This window comes from Panthera onca, chromosome B1 (genome assembly GCF_046562875.1).
Source record: "Panthera onca isolate mPanOnc1 chromosome B1, mPanOnc1 haplotype 2, whole genome shotgun sequence".
NCBI lineage: Eukaryota > Metazoa > Chordata > Mammalia > Carnivora > Felidae > Panthera > Panthera onca.
In genome coordinates this window covers 104,396,877-104,416,131 of record NC_138342.1, presented here as the reverse complement: position 1 = coordinate 104,416,131, position 19,255 = coordinate 104,396,877, and the positions used below count along the sequence as shown (strand labels likewise).

The window sequence follows — 19,255 nt, the reverse complement described above, 5'->3', positions numbered from 1 at the left end:
GCAGATAGTATCCAACAGCAAAGGGTGAGAAACCAGGATCTATTTACTTGAAACAGGATAACCCTGACCAGATGAGAAACCACAGCCACAGATGGGTGGAAATACTGGCAGATGACCGAAGGTTCCGCCTTCAGAGAAGGACTATTTGTGTTTTTTGTAACTTCGTGGTACAGAAACTTTAAGGAAAAATTCTGATAGAAGTTCTCATTAAGAAAAATCTGCCCTTATCCTCAGGCAATCTTGTTCTCAGAAATATTATAAACGCTAATGTCCACTAGGAAATCTTGCTCCTGTGTGCATGTAAACAACGGCAGACTGTTCAGATGGAGGGCAGGGGGAGTAGTTGAGAATCTCAACAGTCTTCCTGAATGTAGTGAGATCAGCCTTTGTTAGGAGAAGACCAAGAGTTTCAAAAAACCATTGGAAGTTGTAAAAATTCAGTGAGGTTGCTTCAGGAGAAACTCATAAAGGACAAACAGTAAATGATGTGCCAGTACCCAGAAAGACAGACATTGAGCAAGATAATATATCATATCACTGAAGTTCATTTCTACCATTTCTTATCCCCACCTCATGTTACTTACTTTCTGTCACACACACACACACACACACACACACACACACACACACCTTGAAAGGGCAGGGATTATTTCTTATTCATACTTCTAATCCTCAAAAGATCTGGTATGGTGTTTTGCACATGGTAGACATTTAATAAACATATTAGATGAATGGGATCAATTTATAATAGGTTACTACCTTTGATAGTCAGAATTTTTAACCTAACAGTTTAAAGATATTCTTAATGATTTATGAAAATGAGAATAATAACAATAACTAACATTTATAGAGTACTTACTATAGGCTATATTTTTACACAGATTATTTTATTTAATCTCCATAATAATCCTAAAAGGTAGAGTATTGCCATTTTACAGATGAGAGAAATGAGCCTTCTAGAGGTACATGGTAGCAGAAGGAGTTAAGCTTGATACTTTCTCAAAACCATTATGTATATAAAATGCCTGGCCAGGGGTGCCTGAGTGGCTTAGTTGGTTAAGCATCCAACTTCAGCTCTGGTCATGATCTCACGGTTTGAGAGTTCCAGCCCCAAATCAGGCTCTCTGCTGTCAGCACAGAGCCAGCTTTAGATCCTCTGGCTCCCTCTCTCTCTCTGCCCTTCCCCCACTCACGGTTTTTCTCTCTCTTTCAAAATAAATAAACACTTTTTTAAAAAAAAAATTAAAATGTCTAGCCAAATGCCAGGCTTCCGTGAAACTGCACACAGAAATAGACACTACAGTACAGCACGGGTCTCAATACAACAGCTAGACTGCACCTGGCATACTTAACAACCATGTGGCCACCAGGCACTCCAGCTTTCTATTTCTTTATCTGCGTAGTAAGAAACTCGACAAGATGTAGAGTACCTTCCAGGTCTGAATTTTGACAACTTTAGACTTATTCTTAACAATGGAATTAAAGGCGGTTAGAATTCTTGCATCATTTTAGTTGGCCAGTGCCCGAAAGGACTGATAATCACAGCATTTGTAAAACTGAAAGCAGTTTGTAAAAGACTGAGGCTTTGGAAAGTTAGTTGCTGGTCTTGGAATTTGCTTTCAATCTCCGGCAACTGTTTATGGTACCAACAGACAATAAAGCAAAAACTCTAAAACTTTTTTTTTCTCATTTGTCTTAACTAGCAACGTACAATGGATGTAGCCAGATAAGATACAATATAATGTCACTCTTACCATACTCTCAGGAGTGAGACAGTCACAAATGAAATAAAACAGGGTATTCTCATAGCAAGTATGAGCACCCTCCTCCCAAACAACCATATGGATTCAGTGATGCAACTTTACAGTATCTCTTATGAGAAAGCATACATTTTTAAAGCATAAGGGACTCAAATGACAATGGTATTTTAAAACATAACACCAAGGATGCCTGAGTGGTTCAGTTGGCTAAACATACAACTTTGTTTCAGTTCAGATCATGATCTCATGGTTTGTGAGTTTGAGCCCCACATCAGGTTCTGCGCTGACAGCAAGGAGCCTGCTTGGGATTCTCTCTCTCTCTCTGTCTCTCTCTGCCCCTCCCCTGCTATCTCTCTCTCTCTATTTCTCTCTCTCAAAATAAATAAATAAACTTTAAAAAAATAAATAAATAAAAATGAAAACATAACATCAAACACCCACTAAACTACATCCTCTCAGCCACTAGAAGGCAGAGGCACCATACGCTGTCCCCTATATATAAAATAATCTTGTTTATACCTGAACAGGAAAACATATTTATCGCTCCCAGGCTAGTTGGAATATTAAATATTTCATTATTTCACAGCTTTCTCTTACAGCTTCTCAAATGATGTTCAAATACCTCACAAGACAGAAACAGTAGCTAGTTTACATAAGTGAGGAAGCAATGGCCCTTCAGCCAGGAGACCGGAATGAGACATTCAAGTGCTCGGGCCCTGTCCGGGTACACTTAGTTATAGAATCTAAGGTCACTGGAAAAGGACCATTGTATTTTCAGTGGAAAAGAAATTGATGTGGATTCTGTTTAGTTTGTCCAAGGAAAAAGTGTCTTTCTCAAAAGCAGAAGGGCCCCCCAAATTTCTTTTCTCCTAATGAGAATGAAGAATTGTAATTGTACCGTAGTTTTGGTGTTTCTTTATAGCGACTCCCTCTATATAGATTATTCCTACAGTGTGTTAAGGTAGGTTGTCATCAACTATGAAACTGTTATCCTTGTTTCTCTCCTTTTGGCCTCCCAAATAACTTAGTCTGGCCCAAACTTCCAGGGATTACAACAATTTCTCTTTCAGGAATTCCAAAGCCTTTTTAAAACTATAGATTACTTTCCCCCCTCATTAATAGAGGAAATCCTGTCCTTTTGTCAAAGCCACAGAAAGTATTTGCTGAACTATCATAAAACACAAGAAAATATGGCATGACTTATCTTCAGAAATTACTTAGTACTTTGTGGTTCAACACATAGGGGATTATTTGCAGAAGAGAATAAGAACAAGAGGTATATTTTCTCAAGTTAACAGATGGGAGGCAGGGAGGGTGCACACTGCTCGTGTGTGTGTGTGTGTGTGTGTGTGTGTGTGTGTGTGTTTAATTTGAAGGAAGTCTCCCTTTCACAGGAAAACCACCCGCAGTAGTAAAGATGATGGCTCTGACCCACCATGTTGGCAGTTGGGTGCAGATTCTTGGGAAACCAGTCTCTGTGGTTCACCTCACTGCCTGATAATGACAGGCCCCTGCCTTACTCTCAACCCTGAGAAAGAAAAAAATCAACACTAAAAATAAGAAGAAAAGGGGAATGATGTCCTTGCCAATGCTAGTGGCCAGGAGGCCTAGAAAGAGGCCACTGGATACCCTGCTATTTATTGCCCATTTCCACCCATAGGAAGCTGGGCTGAGAGCCTGCCAAAGGGAAAGAAAAAATAAAAATGTTCTCCATCCTTCCTGTTTACATTAATAGAACAGAGTCACGTACATCATTCCAGCCCTATTATTTTCCCCTTCTACACAGAGCAGTTTTTTTTTAGGTCAAAGTTTTTAAGAGAAAGAATTTTAAATTCTATCCTCAAGTTTTATAGCCCTACCTTTCATATGTCTTATGCTTTCTTTTATTACTCAACTGAATTTATAGAAATAAAAGACCATTTTAATCATCTTATCTAAAGGGCCTTGTTTTCTTATTTTAATGGCCATAAGTTAAAAACAATAAGAAGTTCCTCTAGTCTGATATTCCAGAGTAAACCAGCTATTTATTGAGACTGAGTTTACACATTAAAAAAAAAAAAAAAAAAAAAAAAAAGCCACCACTTCTTCCCACAGGGAAAATAAGGTTAAATTCCTAGGATAAGAAACCATAATAAATTTAACTTTACTGCAGAAACCAGTGGTTTGAGGAAAGTTCAAACCCAACCCAACCCCCCATCCCCTAAATCATTACATCTTAAAAACAAAGAAAGTAAACACTGTTATTGATACACAATTATTTGTGTACTTCTCTGAGAAGGAACTTTAACATATATAAGGGTTTCCCTAAAATCGAAAGAACCTGACTTACAGACGATAAAGCCTGCAAAGGGATGGGGTGCTGTCATAAGGGGCTTTTTTTTTTAACTTTTTGCATACACATTCTAACTAGCTCCCCATGCCGTTTCCTGCCCCCCCCCCCCATCCCCCCAGTCTCGAGACTCAGCATCACAGCCTTCTCTCAGTTGCTGCAAAACTTCCAGATCCCTGCTTCCTGGAGGCTCTCACAAATCTATTCCCTCCTGGTAGCCCTGATCAAGGCTTTTCCTCCTCCCTCACCCACTGCCTTTGCTTCTCCCACCCCATCGTGTTTTTCTCATTTTGGTGTAAATGTCACTTCCTCGGGAAATTCTTCTCCGAACTCCCAGTCCACATTCATTCCCATCCTCTTGCTGCTCTCACCTCCACCATTATTTCCTCTCATGTCCTTATGTTTCATAGCCTTAAAGGCATTTGTGATAAATTAGTTCTCTGTGTAATCATATATTTAATGGCTATGTAATTTTTGTGTAATGCCTGCCTTCTGCACTTAATAAGCTCCAACACAGCAGGGGCCGTATCTTTCTTCGCTGCTGCTTGAGCGTAATGTAAATACTCAATGAACTGTTCCAAATGAGTGACTACAGGCTGGCACAAAATAGTCATTATCATTCTATCCATATCATTTTCTATTTTCTGGGAACCCTAGAGAACAGGATTGGGAATATTTCATTAGAAATCATACTATCTGAAGCAATAGTGTCAAAAAGGGAAAACAGTCCACGAACCTCTGACCTCTGAAAATAGAATAGCAAATAAAATAAACCTTGCCTAACAGAGGGCCACTGACTGGCATGGGGGATAAAGATAGAAAGGCAACCAAGTTGGGGGTGCGAGGGCCAGATTTAAATTGAGGCTTTAATATATTATAAACAATCAAAACTATTTGTGTAATAAAGTGACATGATGAAGTTGTGGGATTACTTCAGAGGTGAAATGCAATATTGATTCAAAGGCTAGAAGCTGAAGGAGGTAACCAATCCAAAAACTAAAATAGTCTACTTTTGATGCAAATAAGATCTCAATTATTATGGCAGGAGTAGAAACAGGAAAGGCTAGATCATGAGATCAAGAAAGAAGGTTTGAGAAAACTGGGTGTGGGAGGAGGGCTTAAAATGCCTAGAGACATCAAGCCTGGGTGGAATGGAGTGGGGTGCATCATAAAGAGGTCTTCCTTCTGTTCCTAACAGTTTGGGTGACCTTGAACAAATCACTTAACCTCTTCAGCCTCATCTTCTTCATCTACAAAATGGAAAAGACTGGACCAGATGATCAGCAACATTTAGCATTCTCTGAATTTAGCTATTCATGGAAACCAGAGAGTCAGCAAGGGTCATGGGTTGGGGAAACAAAAGAATTGTGTTTCCTGTTGGATATGTTGAGCTGGAGATAAAGTGAGACAACCAGAGAAAGATCTCCAGCAGGCACTGGAAATACAGCACAGCGGAGCCTCTAAGAAAAGCAGGCTGGAGGGGTGCCTGGGTGGCTCAGTTGGTTGAGCGTCTGACTTCGGCTTAGGTCATGATCTCACAGTTTGTGGGTTCAAGCCCCGCGTTGGGCTCTGTGCTGACTGCTTGCTCAGAGCCTGGAGCCTGCTTCAGATTCTGTGTCTCCTTCTCTCTCTGCCCCTCCCCTGCTCACGCTTTGTCTCACTCTGTTTCTCAAAAATAAATTAAAAATGTAAAAAAAAAAAAAAATTTAAAAAAAGGAAAAAAGAAAAAAAAAAGAAAAGTAGGCTGGAGATGCAGATTTCAGAGTCGGAGAACCTCAAGGTTTAGTTGAAGCGATGGGAGTCAACAAAATAGCAGAGGAGGGAGACTATGAAGAGACAGGAAGGAGTGGCCGGCTCAAATACTCTCTAGTCTAGGGAACCTCAACCTCAGGTCACTTGTGGCCATAAACCTCCCCTGAGGATAAAGGGATTCATTTCTGTTCCAGGACAGAGCTTCTGATCCCATTGTGCATTTTGCACCTTCTTTCATTCAGACTGGTAGTAAATTGTAACTGGTAAGCAAGGTGGGAATAGAAGGTGCTAAGAACTTGCATTCCTTGTTTGTTCCCGTGGCAAGTGGAGCATCCCTGAAGGCATGCTGCAAATGCAAAAAGACACTATGGCCTCTAGTGGTCTCCACCAAAAAGCCATTTAGCCATTATGCCCTCCCTCCCCTGACACTCCCCTTCCTGGGCCATGGCAGAATTACCCAGAAGCAAAGCTGACTCAGTAGGACCACAGAGTACACAGCAGTTGTGTAATGCTTCAATGGAAGTCCTGGGAAGAGAATCCGGGTTCTCTTCCTTTCAATCCAATTCTCTTTTCCAGCAATCATCCCACCTATTAAAAGCATATGTGCTACACCTTTAAAGTTCCCTTTGCCCTTAACTGAATAGTGTTCCATTGTCCGCTGTCATCCTACCAGAGAGGGAGCTTTGTGCCGTTGGACAAAACTTGCACCCTTGAGCAGCTGAGAGCTCAGTTTCCTCCAGTGATCTGCAGGCAGGGGAGCACTGCCAAGGGCATGATTGTATATCGGCTCTCCTTGAATTGCATATAGGAATATTGTTGCTATGTGGCCTGAGCCAAACAATCCGAGTCACCTGACATCCTCCATCCAACATTTAGGAGTCATCAAACTTAATTTCCCCTTTGTGCAATAAAACACCAAGAGGAAGCTTTAATAGATTGTATTATGTAACGGTTCTATAAAAATAACAGGCCAGCGCTGGAGCACTTCCTTCCTGGGGCCCAGTAACCTATGCTGAAAGGATACACACTGGTTGCCCAGGCAACCATGAGAGATGACACTAGGGAAAAAAACAGCAACAAAAGGACCATTTTTTGGCTCAGTCAAATGAGGTCTGGCTTCAAGCTTGTGATACAGTGAATACAGACAGCCCAGCAAAAGAGAGAGGAACCAGTTAGCAATTCTACTCAGGCACCAGTGGCCCTGCAAAGCTGCCCCTGCTTTTGGGTTTTTTTCCCCCTTTTGTTTTTCTAAAGCGGGGGGAAAAAGGCTTTTCCCTCTTAATTTCATTTTTTATTTAAAAAAGCAAAATCTTTGCTGGGAGTTGAACTGTGGCAATCGGTAAACAATGTTTATTCTACTTTTTCTTTCTCTTCCCAGGAGCTCAAAAAATAATTTCAGTTACAAGCAGTTATCTTTTTGTTTTCTCCTAGTATGTTCGGGATCTGATTACACAGGAAGCAACTGGTTTAATGGCAATAACCTTTATAAACAACCTCTAAATAAAAAAATAAATCAGGGGCACTCAAGAAATAATACATTTTAAAAGTGAATAATAACATTTCTGGGATCCCTCCTCACAGCAGACATCAAAGGACTTTGTTTTAATAGACTATAATCTCCTCTCTCCTGCTGCACTGAATGAGAACCCCTACATTTTATTATCATCATTACCATCATCATTATTATTGCCTCACAAAAATAGACTGCCATTTTAATTTCAGAAAACTGGTTTCCCCAATATACTGAGAATAGTGACAGAAGGTTCGTAAGTTCCTGACTTGCACCTAAATGTTTTCCTTCTTAGAAGAGGAAATGGGCCCTCAAGGATTTACAAACATGGTTTGAAACCTCCGGAAAATAAAACCAAGGATGAATCAAATGGGATTAAGTTCAGATCGCTAATATAGAGCAACATCAATAGTTCTTTCAAAGTGATTCTTGAAATCAGTGCTCATAAATATGTAATGCACTTTTCATCCAAAAGACTTGTTTAAAGCCTCATATAGTAAATGATTTATTTCAAGATTAGGTCCTCTGCACAAAGCAGGCACCCTCTGATCAAGTGGGAATAAAATCTGTGAAAGCAAGTGGTAAAGCATTATGTAAATGTAAACTGTTGTGATTATGATCATCCTGTGAACTGGTATGTTTGAAGAAAGAAAGCCAAAAAAAAAAAAAGTTAACTATGTGTTCTTCAGAAAAATGTCTTATATCAGTCCCGTCTCTTCTGGCTCTGTTCTTACCTCTTACTTCCCTGCATCAGTTAATTCAAATCCTCACAGCATCTTTTAATCGTGTGTCTGCTTGGCAATTATCTAATATTAAAACTGTCTTCACAGACCAAAGGGAAATGGAGATTTAGAAATTATTCACTTATTTTTTATTAATGTATGTTGCCAAACTCAGGATTCTTGTCTCTGAAGAGTACCATTTAAGGCAAAATTCCAGTCTTTCCCCATAAAGTTGGTCAAATCATCTCTATATCCCACATCTGGGTCTCCTGCAGATGGATTTAGAGATAGATTAATCTTTAAACATCTGATGCTGTTGAAACACAAAAAATCCTTTATTATCAAAGTTACAAACTTCAGGCTTAAGTCCTTTAAGACCTAGTACCCTGTATCTTTGGAGAAAACATATGCAGAATGCATGTGCCTTAAAGTTGCTCAGCCTTATTTGCCTTTTGTGCTAAGGGTTTTGAAATCAACAGGATTAAGTTGCAGATAGTTGGGTGTTATCCAGATCTTTATTTTGACTCTAAAAAAGGATTGAAGAAGGCTTTGATGAAATGGACATAGTATTAGCATTCAATAGGAGCTCAACTCCAGAGGAGAAGTCTGTCTTCAAGGAAATAGAACAGTGTATCTTGCTTGGGTTTCAGGTCTGTGATTTCAATTTACTGATGCTTAAGCACATGTCACAAAATAAAGCACAGAGGAGTCACGAAGTTTGGTATTTGTCATTAAAGCTATAAATCCTTTTCAGTTATTAAAGAAATACTAAATAAAAATTAAGCTACAATAAGTATTTCCCAAGCTTCAAGTTCTCAATTTAGCATCTCCTCTGATTACTTCCTGTGTGGACTATGCCAGCATGAATAATGATGTTAATCATATGGCCATTCTGTTTAGAGGTCACAAAATATGTAGTATTGCTACGTATATTTCCACAGGAAGAAAAGTATAATAAAGGATGAGATGATATACCAGTATTCACTGAAGCTTGCTATATGCAAGGCTGTTCTGCCCTGAAAGAACTCAGAGTCCCGATTGGGGTTTAACACATACACTTATCCAAAGATAACCACTACTACTAGGGACTCAGTAAGCACTAAAGAAGTACCACAAGTAACAAATGCCAAGGGAGCTTTTCAGATAACAGAGATCTCCGTGGGCTAAACAGCCTAAGGAATGCTTCACAGAGGAACAAGAACTCAGACTATCCTCAGGAAACAGATAGAATTTAAGCAAATAGAAGAGAGACTGAGAAAGGAGAAAGCAAAACCAAAGGGGTCCAGATGCTAACACCCAGAGCATATTCAGAGCACTATGGGTAAACCAAGTAAAGTTTACAGGTGAAAATAGTGGGCTTGAAGGAGAGAAAGGCTGGAAGAGAGAAAGCAATAAATGGTATTGCATGGATTTATAGGAAAGAAATTATAAATCTTTCAGCACGTAATATTGAGCTACAAGGAAACCTAAGCAACATTTTCAAGTGATTTGGGGAAAGACTCAACCTCTGCTTGCCTCAGTTTCCTTGTCTATAAAATGGAGATAGTAATACAGTAATAATAATACCAACTTACAATGCACTAAATGAATATAAGTGGTCATGTTATCCAGGGCCCTCAGTTTGCATTTTAATTTCATTTAATATACCATTTCTTTGTGGATTTACTCAGTCTCATGTTGTGACGTCCATTCAGTGAGACTAGATACCCCCAAACCAGCCATGGCCATGTCCTTTTTAAAAGGTCAACTGAAGAGTTGAAGCCAGTAAATTCTCCTCACTGGTCAGGAGGAGGGAAGAGGCCCTGAGAGGGTAAGGCTATCTCCAAATTGAATCAGTCCCTCAAAGAGATCGCACAGTTTACCCACTGACATTTTCATCCAAGGGTGGCCAAGAGGAGAAAAGGATCATGAAGTCAGATCAGAAGGCATGCCTGCTGGAACCTTCTTCTCCCCGTGGCCAGACAGCATTCTGACTTACTGTTTGAGGCTCCTCATCAAATGCATCAAAGGTAGTGAGTGCCTGAAACATGGACTTCAGTTTTGTAGGCTCCTGGAACAGCTCTGACGGCAGCAGAAGTGACTCATTCTCCAACTTTGGCATTCTGTCAAGAGCCCCACAATAGAGAAGAGTTCCCTTGCCCATTTCTTTCAGAGCATCTTGATTTTTAGTAATGCCTCTCTCATCCCTGTTGCACATCAAGCCATAGACTCATGGAACTGCTTACTTGTGACCCACTTCATTTTGTTTACTTAAAGATTGTTTTTGTGACTTTTAGAAAGCCATGCTTGCATCTGGGATTTGTAATTCTAAGTCAGAGAAAGACAGTTGTTATGTATTGTTTACAATTTGTTTAATAAAAAGGAATTTCTTTGAAAACATCAGGCCAAGCTTATGATGTAAATTTACTGTCTGTAAATTTACAGTGTAGTGACAGAAACTATAACACAGTATGTTAATTGATCAGTGTTGTAAGAAACATTCACTACAGCAATGAAAGAGTATATGGTGTTTTGTTTAAAAGACATTAATTCAAGATGAGAAATAAGATGTTTTTCATTTGGGTAATTTTCCCTTTTATGGTGTTTTTTTTTTTTCTTTTTTATCCATCTATATTTACTAACTTGACTATAACAAATATGAATGTCTTACATGATAAGAAATGAAAAATTACATACTATAACTTCAGACTATCCAGCAGGTGATTTTCAACTGAAAATGTCATCTCTCAACACCAAAGATGTTTTCTAGCCCTTCCTGCAGATCTAGACAAGTTGATTTCAGGTATGTTCCTGAGGCTGAGCAAGCCCAAGTTCTGATATGATGTACTCACCTCTTTCTGATCCAGGTAACATATTGTTCCTTCAGACTAATCAGAAATTAATTCCAGCCTTTGACTATGGTCCTTTGGAAAGAAAAGGAAAGGTGAAGCTTTAAAGGAGCATTTTTCTTAATGCCACCAAGTTCACAGTTTACATTCCATACAGGCTCAAGGAAAAAGATAGCAGGTCCTTTCGAGACCTCACCTTGGTTTTGTGTTACGTAAATTCTACTTAAGTCTTTCCTTAGTACAAAGCAAATCCTGGGACTTGAAACCTATGTTGGTCCCTAGCATCAGGGGAAAAGCCACTTGGAGTAGTATTCTAATCACCTATTCAGTAAAACATTACTGAGGGTCTATCCTGATCACTGTGGGACAGAGACAGCAGAGAATACACCCTCAGTCTGGCTCTAACGAGCCAAGGCTGTAGAAGAACAGATAAAACTTCAACTGTACCATAAGAAAATTGTCCAATAACACAACAAAGTTATGGCTGTCATTAGTGTCATCCCCTGATGTTTCTGGGCTACAATCTTCTGAGCATTTGGTGAGATTATTCTTCCCTGTCCCTTTGAAGGTAGCCGTGGCCATGTGATTTGCTCTGGTGAATGAAATGTGAGGGGAAGTAATGAGCATCACTTCCAACAAAAGCTTTGAGAATCAACACGCAACTCACTACATCCCCTTCCGCCTGCCACAGTGACCTGTATTAGTCCAGTTAGTGAAGGTTCTGGGAACCTTGAATATGAACAGTGTAAAACAGAGTTCTGCCAGGCTGAGAAGGACATGTAGGGTGAAAAAGAAATAAAATGTTGTGGTTCTAAGGCAGTAAGATTTGGGGGTTGACTTTTCCTGAAACATAACCTAACTCATCCTAATTAATACACAGTAAATTCTCACTCATTATATTCTATAATAATAGTTACTCTTATTACCTCCATTTTACAACTTAAGGCATTGAATCATAAGAAAAGAAGTTCATCCATGATAAGTCGAATGAGGAAATGAGGAAACACCTATATTTAAGGAAACTGAGTCTTAAATATAAAGTGACCTAAGGTCACATAGACAGTAAGTAAAGGGATCAGTATTCAAACCTGTTCTCTTTTCATAATACCCTGCAGTAAGTGGTTGTGGCCAAACCCTTGGTTTAACAAGGGGTGGCCGAAGTGGGAAAGAGCTAATAGGGGCAGCTTTCAGAGAAGAACTAGGATGTGCTATGGGCTTAGAATGGTCAAGTTTGTTAAGAATGACCGGGCAAGAAAAACATTATGCACAGGTGGAGGTGGAGGAAGACCACTTGGCAACACTGGATCCAGGTCCACATAGAGGAGTAGAGGTAGGGGATTTGGAAAAGGCAGACTGGGGACAGTTTATATATATCCTTGAATGTCACCCTTAGGAGTTTTATCTGCAGGTAACTGGGAGATATTAGACGACTTAACGAAAATGGTGGTTCAGTATATTAATTTAGTCACATCTCTCAGTGTAAACCAAAGTCAACAGGGACAAGTTAACCATTCAAGTGATATGTTTTAAGGACCTGAATAGTATTTTAACCTTTGCAATAGACAGGAAAAGATCAGTGTAATGCATCACTTGAAGGAATAATCCTAGGACTAGATTAGCTGATGGGTAGAAGACAGGCAGATGGTAATGGGTATGCAAATATCTGTATTAGGCAGAATGCTGCTTTATAACTGTGCCCATGGGGAATTTGTGCAAAATATGATACTATAGATTTGGAAAATATTATCTATTTTATTAGCAGCCAAGACCCAGGAATTCTAGAAAAATTGACTACTGGTGTAGTCAGAAGAGCATGGGTTTTCATAAAAGATTAGTTTGCACTTACTACCTGACTGACCTTGGGAAATTTGGTTTAACCTTTAAAAGTTTCAGTGACTTCATCTTTAAAATAGAGCTAGTGGTGTGCCTGAGTGGCTCAGTTGGTTGAGCATCCAACTCTTGATTTCGGCTCAGGCTGTGATCTCATGGGTTCGTGAGATTGAGCCCTGCGTCAGGCTCCGTGCTGATAGTGCAGAGTCTGTTTGGGATTCTCTCTCTGCCTCTATTTCTCCCTCTCTCTCTGCCTCTCCCCCACTTTCACATGTAGGTGCGTAAGTGTGAGATCTCTCTCTCAAAATAAATAAATAAACACTTAAAAAATTAAAAAAATACTAATAAAATAGAGCTAGTAATACCACCTCAAGGGATCAAATATGCTAGTGTATATAAGAACCTTGCAAGGTATCTAGTTCATAGCAGGTACCCAATAAATATCAGTTTCTTCCATTAGCATTCCAAACCAGATGGAGGCACATATCATTATGCAATGTTGTTTAATATTCCCTGAGAACCCACAATGTGCATTTATAAATCTTGAGTTGGCTAAAATACTTTGGAAATAGCTCTACTCATTTTTTGCAACATATTTTTTCTAAAATCGCTTACCACTCGCCTACTGTTACTATCAGTACTTTAAAATTAAAAATTTTAGACAACACAGTAAAGTTGCTCCTTGGCAATGGAAAGAGCTGAATTAAGAACCATGAAAGGTCATTAAGCCTTTCCTCAGTTTAGAAGACATCTCATAACAAATGTTAACCATGACAAGCAGAATGAGGATCAAAGAGAAGAAGCTAGATGTACCACAGCTCCCTTCAGCTACTCATCCAAGATAATAACAATACTTGTGGAAAATAGATATCCTTATTGCATTTATGATAACCTGTTACTGCTACCTCCTTACTCAACTTGAATACACATAAAGTGGGCGGAGAAGCATTTAAAACATGTATATTAAAAATGGCTCACATTCTGATCCAACCATATAATCAACAAAGTCTCTTTCCAAAGAAGTATTATTTGGGGAAATCATTCTTTTTAATAGGAGAAACATATCCATCCTGGCAGATACTGAAGCTCATGTTCTAAAGACTGAGTCCGGGTTTATATATACCAAATACTAAGCAGATACGCACTGTAAATACGTTGTGTTCCTGTGCGTTTTATTATTTCTCACAATGACCTCAATAAATAGCCATACATGTTTTAGACACTCATTTTAGTCCCTCAAAATAAACTTATTTTGAAATTCTTTGGCATTGTAGGAAGGAATTTCAGAGAGTATGATGATGCTGGAGCTGTATGTTGCTTTGTTGTATCAAGTATAACTTTCTTTTTTTAAAGAACCAATGAGAGAGAGAGAGACAGCAAAAATGGGGGAGTTGGAGAGAGGAAGAATCTCAAGCAGGATTTGCACTGTCAGTGCACAGCCTGACTTGGGGCTCAAACTCAGGAATTGTAGGATCATGACCTGAGCTGAAATCCAGCATCAGATGCTGAACTGACTGAGCCACCTAGGTGCCCCTCAGTATAACTTTATTTCTTTTTTTAAGTTTCTTTATTTTTGAAAGAGAGACACAGAGCGAGAGACACAGAGCGAGTGGGGGAGAGGTAGAGAGAGAGGGAGATACAGAATCCGAAGCAGCCTCCAGGCTCTGAGCTGTCAGCACAGAGCCCGATGCAGGGCTCAAACCCATGAACCGTGAGATCATGGCCTGAGCTGAAGTCAGATCCTTAACCAACTGAGCCACCCAGGCGCCCCAAGTATAACTTTCTTAGAGACTTGAGAAGTTCTCAGTTTCCAGGGCAATGGCATAAAGGTAAATAATTTGGTAAATAAATATTATTTTATTAACATAAATTCCCAAGCCAGATAAATTAAATAAATTCCTCAAATAAAGTCCCATGCCAGAAGTGAAAAAAGGCAACGAATGGTTATGGTGCATTTACTTAAGAGATTCATTGTGTGCATTTTACATAGTAGAATTGAGCTATAATCTCATCTTTCCTAAGCGAAACAACCTTTCCTTCACTAGGCCTTGATATGATCCAGAATGGAGAATCAGGTCACCATATCTTCTGAATACCAAAATTTCACAGCCTAACCACTCTTGTTCACTGTGGCCCAAAGCACAGTCAGAAATATGAGGTACATTCTATCAGTGTTTTATTCAGACATTAGTCTCTTTACCACCTAAGAGAATTGAACAGTCCTAACCTGGAATTCAAATGACAGGAAAAACAAAATAGTTCTGAATAGCCAAGCAATTTATCCAATATCCTTATTAAAAAAAAAAAAAAAAATAGGATATCTAGTAACTGAAGGAAAAGCATGTTCTTTAAATTGTAAGATTCTTTTGAATAAATCAGTTGCAGTTTAATGAGGTTTCCCTGTAATTCTTTTTCACTGAGCGTATTATTATAAAAGAACATCTACAAAACTCTGACTTCCAAGAATGCAACTGTTCTCATCTCTGTCATGTTAGTTGTTTGTTATCACAAGCTTAACATGTGTTTCATTAAAGGTAACTACAATAAAATTGACTATTCTATAATAAGTAAGAAAAGGAATAGGGAAATCCAAATCCTAGGAGGAAAAAAGATTCTATACAACTAATAGCATTATTATTAATAAAGCATGCAAGAAGGAAACCAGAAAATATCTTGTTAATTAGAATTGCTTCCAAGTAAGAATTTTCCAAAGGATATCATAGGCTTCAGTCATGACTGCTTCTTAAATTATATATGTTTACAAGCACTGTGGTATTTTTTAAAGTTTACCAATAACCTAAAAAGCTCTGGGCACATATACAAAAAAATAATTTTTAAAATGCCACAACTAAATTAGATTCTGTGGTAAAAAGAAAATCTAAACCTTAAACTACCCCATAAAAGAGAAGGAAAGAAAATAACACAGCTGGATAGTCACAGAATGCCAAACCAAAACTATATACTTTTGTCCCGTGCCCTGAATGCCAAAGAATTTGGGATAAAAACAACCACAAGTAACCATCATGCCACCTTCTACCTTACACACTGTTGGCATACAAACCCGATGCACAGTGTTCCAGCAATAATCATATGTATGAGCCCAGTCAACCACTTTTTCAAACATAGGAATGACCTATAGATTCTATCCCATCTTTTCTGATGACAGAGTCAAGGTCTAGGTCTGAAACCACACCCTAGCCACTTCCTATCCTCAAACACACTGGCCAGCAAAACCTTTGGGAGATGGGCCAAATGGCTATGGAAACCCTGCAACTTCAATTTCCTCCACTTCTGGTCCAGTCGTTTACCAGAACTGTAACCAAGAAGCAAAATGCACTGGTTTCAATTCCAGCTTTTTTCATTTTCTTTTTTTTTTCCCCTTTCCCTCTCTCTACCCTCTGGTAGAGATGCTAATGAACAGTAAAATCTCCAAGGGGCAGGGAGCCAGATAATAACCGTAAGCCATGCTGGATGATCTCCCTTAGATAATCAAAGATAACTGTAGCTCCTGGATGAAACCAAAAACATAAACCACATAGGATTCTATAAGAACAGCTGAGCTACAGTCACAGCAGGATGTGAAACACTTTTTGGAGATCAGGTAACAGTACTGGATATCAAAGGCAGTGACATGAATGCATTCTAAATGCCTAGAGTCCTTTTATTTATGTGGCTTTAAATGCCTACACTCTTTTTAAATATCAGATCATAAAGCATGGTGTGGCACATTTCATCAAAGTACCATGGTGCAGAGGATACAGGAAACTAGAGGGCTAGAGAAGTACAACAAAAAAATTTGGTAGTGGACAACCTTCTATAACTACTCTTCCAAAGTATGTGAAGAAAATGGCCACTTGATTTGTTCTTGATTTCTATCATAATAAAAACAATAATGTAAATAAAGCTCTAACAGAGCCCCGAGCTTAGTTAGATGGTCAATAAATGATATCAACTGCATTTATTCATCCACAACTCTGACTGAGAACCTACTATCTACCAGGCAATCAATTGGATACAGGGATCACAGAGACTAAAAAAACTATTTCTTGCCTTCAAGGATCTCTTTAGCCCCATGATGATAAAGATATTCCATAGCAAAATCATACCAGAAACATACTAAGAGTATGAAAATGGCCAAACTCCAAGACTGTGTGAAATTCAATATGGAAATACTTCTGAACAGGACAAAGGAGGCACCATCATAACACCATCTTACATTTGCACATCTTAGCATACACAAGTCATGTTTTTTTAATGTTTATTTATTTATTTATTTTGAGAGAGAGAGAGCACAATCAGGGGAAGGGGCAGAGAGAGAGAGAGAGAGAAAGACAGACAATCCCAAGCAAGCTCCACCTCACGACCATGGGATCATGACTTGAGCCAAAATCAAGAGTCAGCCATTTGACCTAGTGAGCCACCCAGGTGCCTCCAAAAACCATGTTTTTGTTGATTAACACACCCGATGGTTGACTATAAATATTTCCCTGTCATGATACTATACTACTTCAGAACCAGAGGGTACCTAGAAACATTAACTCCTCATTTTAAAAATGAGGCCCAGAGAAGGTAAGTGGCACAGCCAATCTCAAATGCCTATTAATACATCAAGTGCAAAGTAAGGAGAATGACAGAGAGGGAGACAGGAAGGGAAATAAATATTACTTGCTGAGGGCTATTTTGCCAGACATTGTTAGTCTCTAGACATCTAATGTTTACAACAAAATACAGCAAGGTAGGTATTATTATCTCTATTTTACAGATGAGGAAATTGAGGGTTATATAGGTTAAGTGACTTGCCCAAAGCCACACGGCCAATAAAGAGGAAAGCGTGTTTATTCAATGCCTCACAGTGCTATCACAGTCCCCTTTACTGAGGCTGCTCTTTTTACAACCAACTGCCTCTCTGGAATAGAAGTTGGCTCACTGTCCTTGGTAAGCTCTTAATTGCTGCTGACTTTGAGTCTTGAGGACTGGTATGATGTGTAAAGGAAAACACATTCACTAAAAGTTAGCGATCTTTCCTAATGTAGGAAAGCTGATATTGCTCAAAATACCCCCTTAGGATATTCTTCACAGGGTTTTCTGCATAGGTCTAATTTTTATTTTCACAACAAACCTCAATATTCACCATGTGCTAGTATTTAGCTTCAAAACCTCAAAATAATCAATCTCTATCATATTATTGTCCTTCGGTTGCCAGAAATCTCTTCAGAGGCCTTCTTAGAATTGTTAGTAATCCTTCAAAATGCCGACTAGCATAGTTCTCAAACTGTTCTGTAACATCATCTCTAGCCCTGTCTTCCACGAATACCTCCAGGAGGATTCCAGTCAATACTTGACTGAAAGTCTTCGCTCCTCATGTGAGATTAGCTACAGATGAGTGGCTGTAATAGATGCAAGACCTCACTGTAAATGCAGAAAGGAAATAGCCACATACTCTATTCCCTCAACACAGAGTCTGTTTACAGGAATTATTGATTAAAACCACTAAAACAACTCCTGTATCACTGAGTACCTTCCTTTCAATGATTACAGTCACCAGTAAAAGTTGTGGTTAAAATATATCTTATACATTGACATTTGAAAACACTTTCAGCAGAGCAGGAAATGTTGAATTGTTTCGAAAGGAGTTTTTAGAAATGGCAGTAAAAAAAAACTAAATAAAAATAAAAAAATAGCACAGAGAGATTTCTTACCTTAACTGCCATAAATGAGACTGCATCACAAAAATGTTTTTTAATTTACCAAATTGTAGAAGGAATGGAGAAATTAGAACTCAGTTATCCAGATTCTTAAACAACCAGTCCTGCAGTCACCAGTTAATTGTTTAAGCCTCCACTTCCTTTTGTCTGTGTGTTGGGTTAGAAGGGAGAAGGAAAAGAGAAAGGGAACACATAGAAAACAGATGTGGAAATAAATATTTATCAACACAGAATCTTGGCAAATCTTGATCTTTATATTGCCCTCCCACTGTATTTTCCATGTTTTCTAGTTTCCCCGATCCCCAAAGAATTAATAGCTAGAAAAGAAGATAAAAACCTTTAATAGGTTTTCCACAGAGTTAGGAAAGCTTCTTTGGAGAATTCTGATGCCTCCCCTTTAATCTAATATTAATAAATGTTTTTGACCCACGGAATTTCTGCCAGAGAATGGGAGAAATAAAAGGTTCATTTAGCTGGTTTGTCCTGTCCTTGGACTTCCAGGCAGAATAAACAGCACCTTGTGACAAAGGCGGACCACAGGCTGGCCGAGCTCCAGGCAGACACTGGGGGATGCAGTCTGTTTATCAGACAGCACATTGTCTTAACCAGGATGTGGTCGGCCTTTGTAACAAGAAGTATGCAAATGAGTTTCCCAGAGACCCAACACCCTGCCCCCGCTCCACTGGTTCCTTCAGTAGACACAAGCTAATGGTGGCTGTCCTGAGAACAGAGCAGAGATCTGCAGAAAGACAAGGGCAAAAGGAAGCATCCAGAATTAACCAGATTAGCGCAACAGAACTCTTCAAGAAACACACCGCA

General features: G+C 39.0%; 1 long non-coding RNA gene across 1 annotated transcript in view; it reads right to left on the bottom strand.

Moving 5' to 3' along the window:
* LOC144616141 (uncharacterized) overlaps positions 1–18,578 on the bottom strand; it is a 144,994-nt gene extending 126,416 nt beyond the window's left edge. The window contains exons 1-3 of the long non-coding RNA XR_013555155.2: positions 18,431–18,578; positions 10,905–10,976; positions 10,052–10,175 (exon numbers count right to left, since the gene is read on the bottom strand). This is a non-coding gene — a long non-coding RNA (uncharacterized LOC144616141). The remainder of the gene's footprint in view (positions 1–10,051; positions 10,176–10,904; positions 10,977–18,430) is intronic.
* Positions 18,579–19,255: the final 677 nt, after the last annotated feature.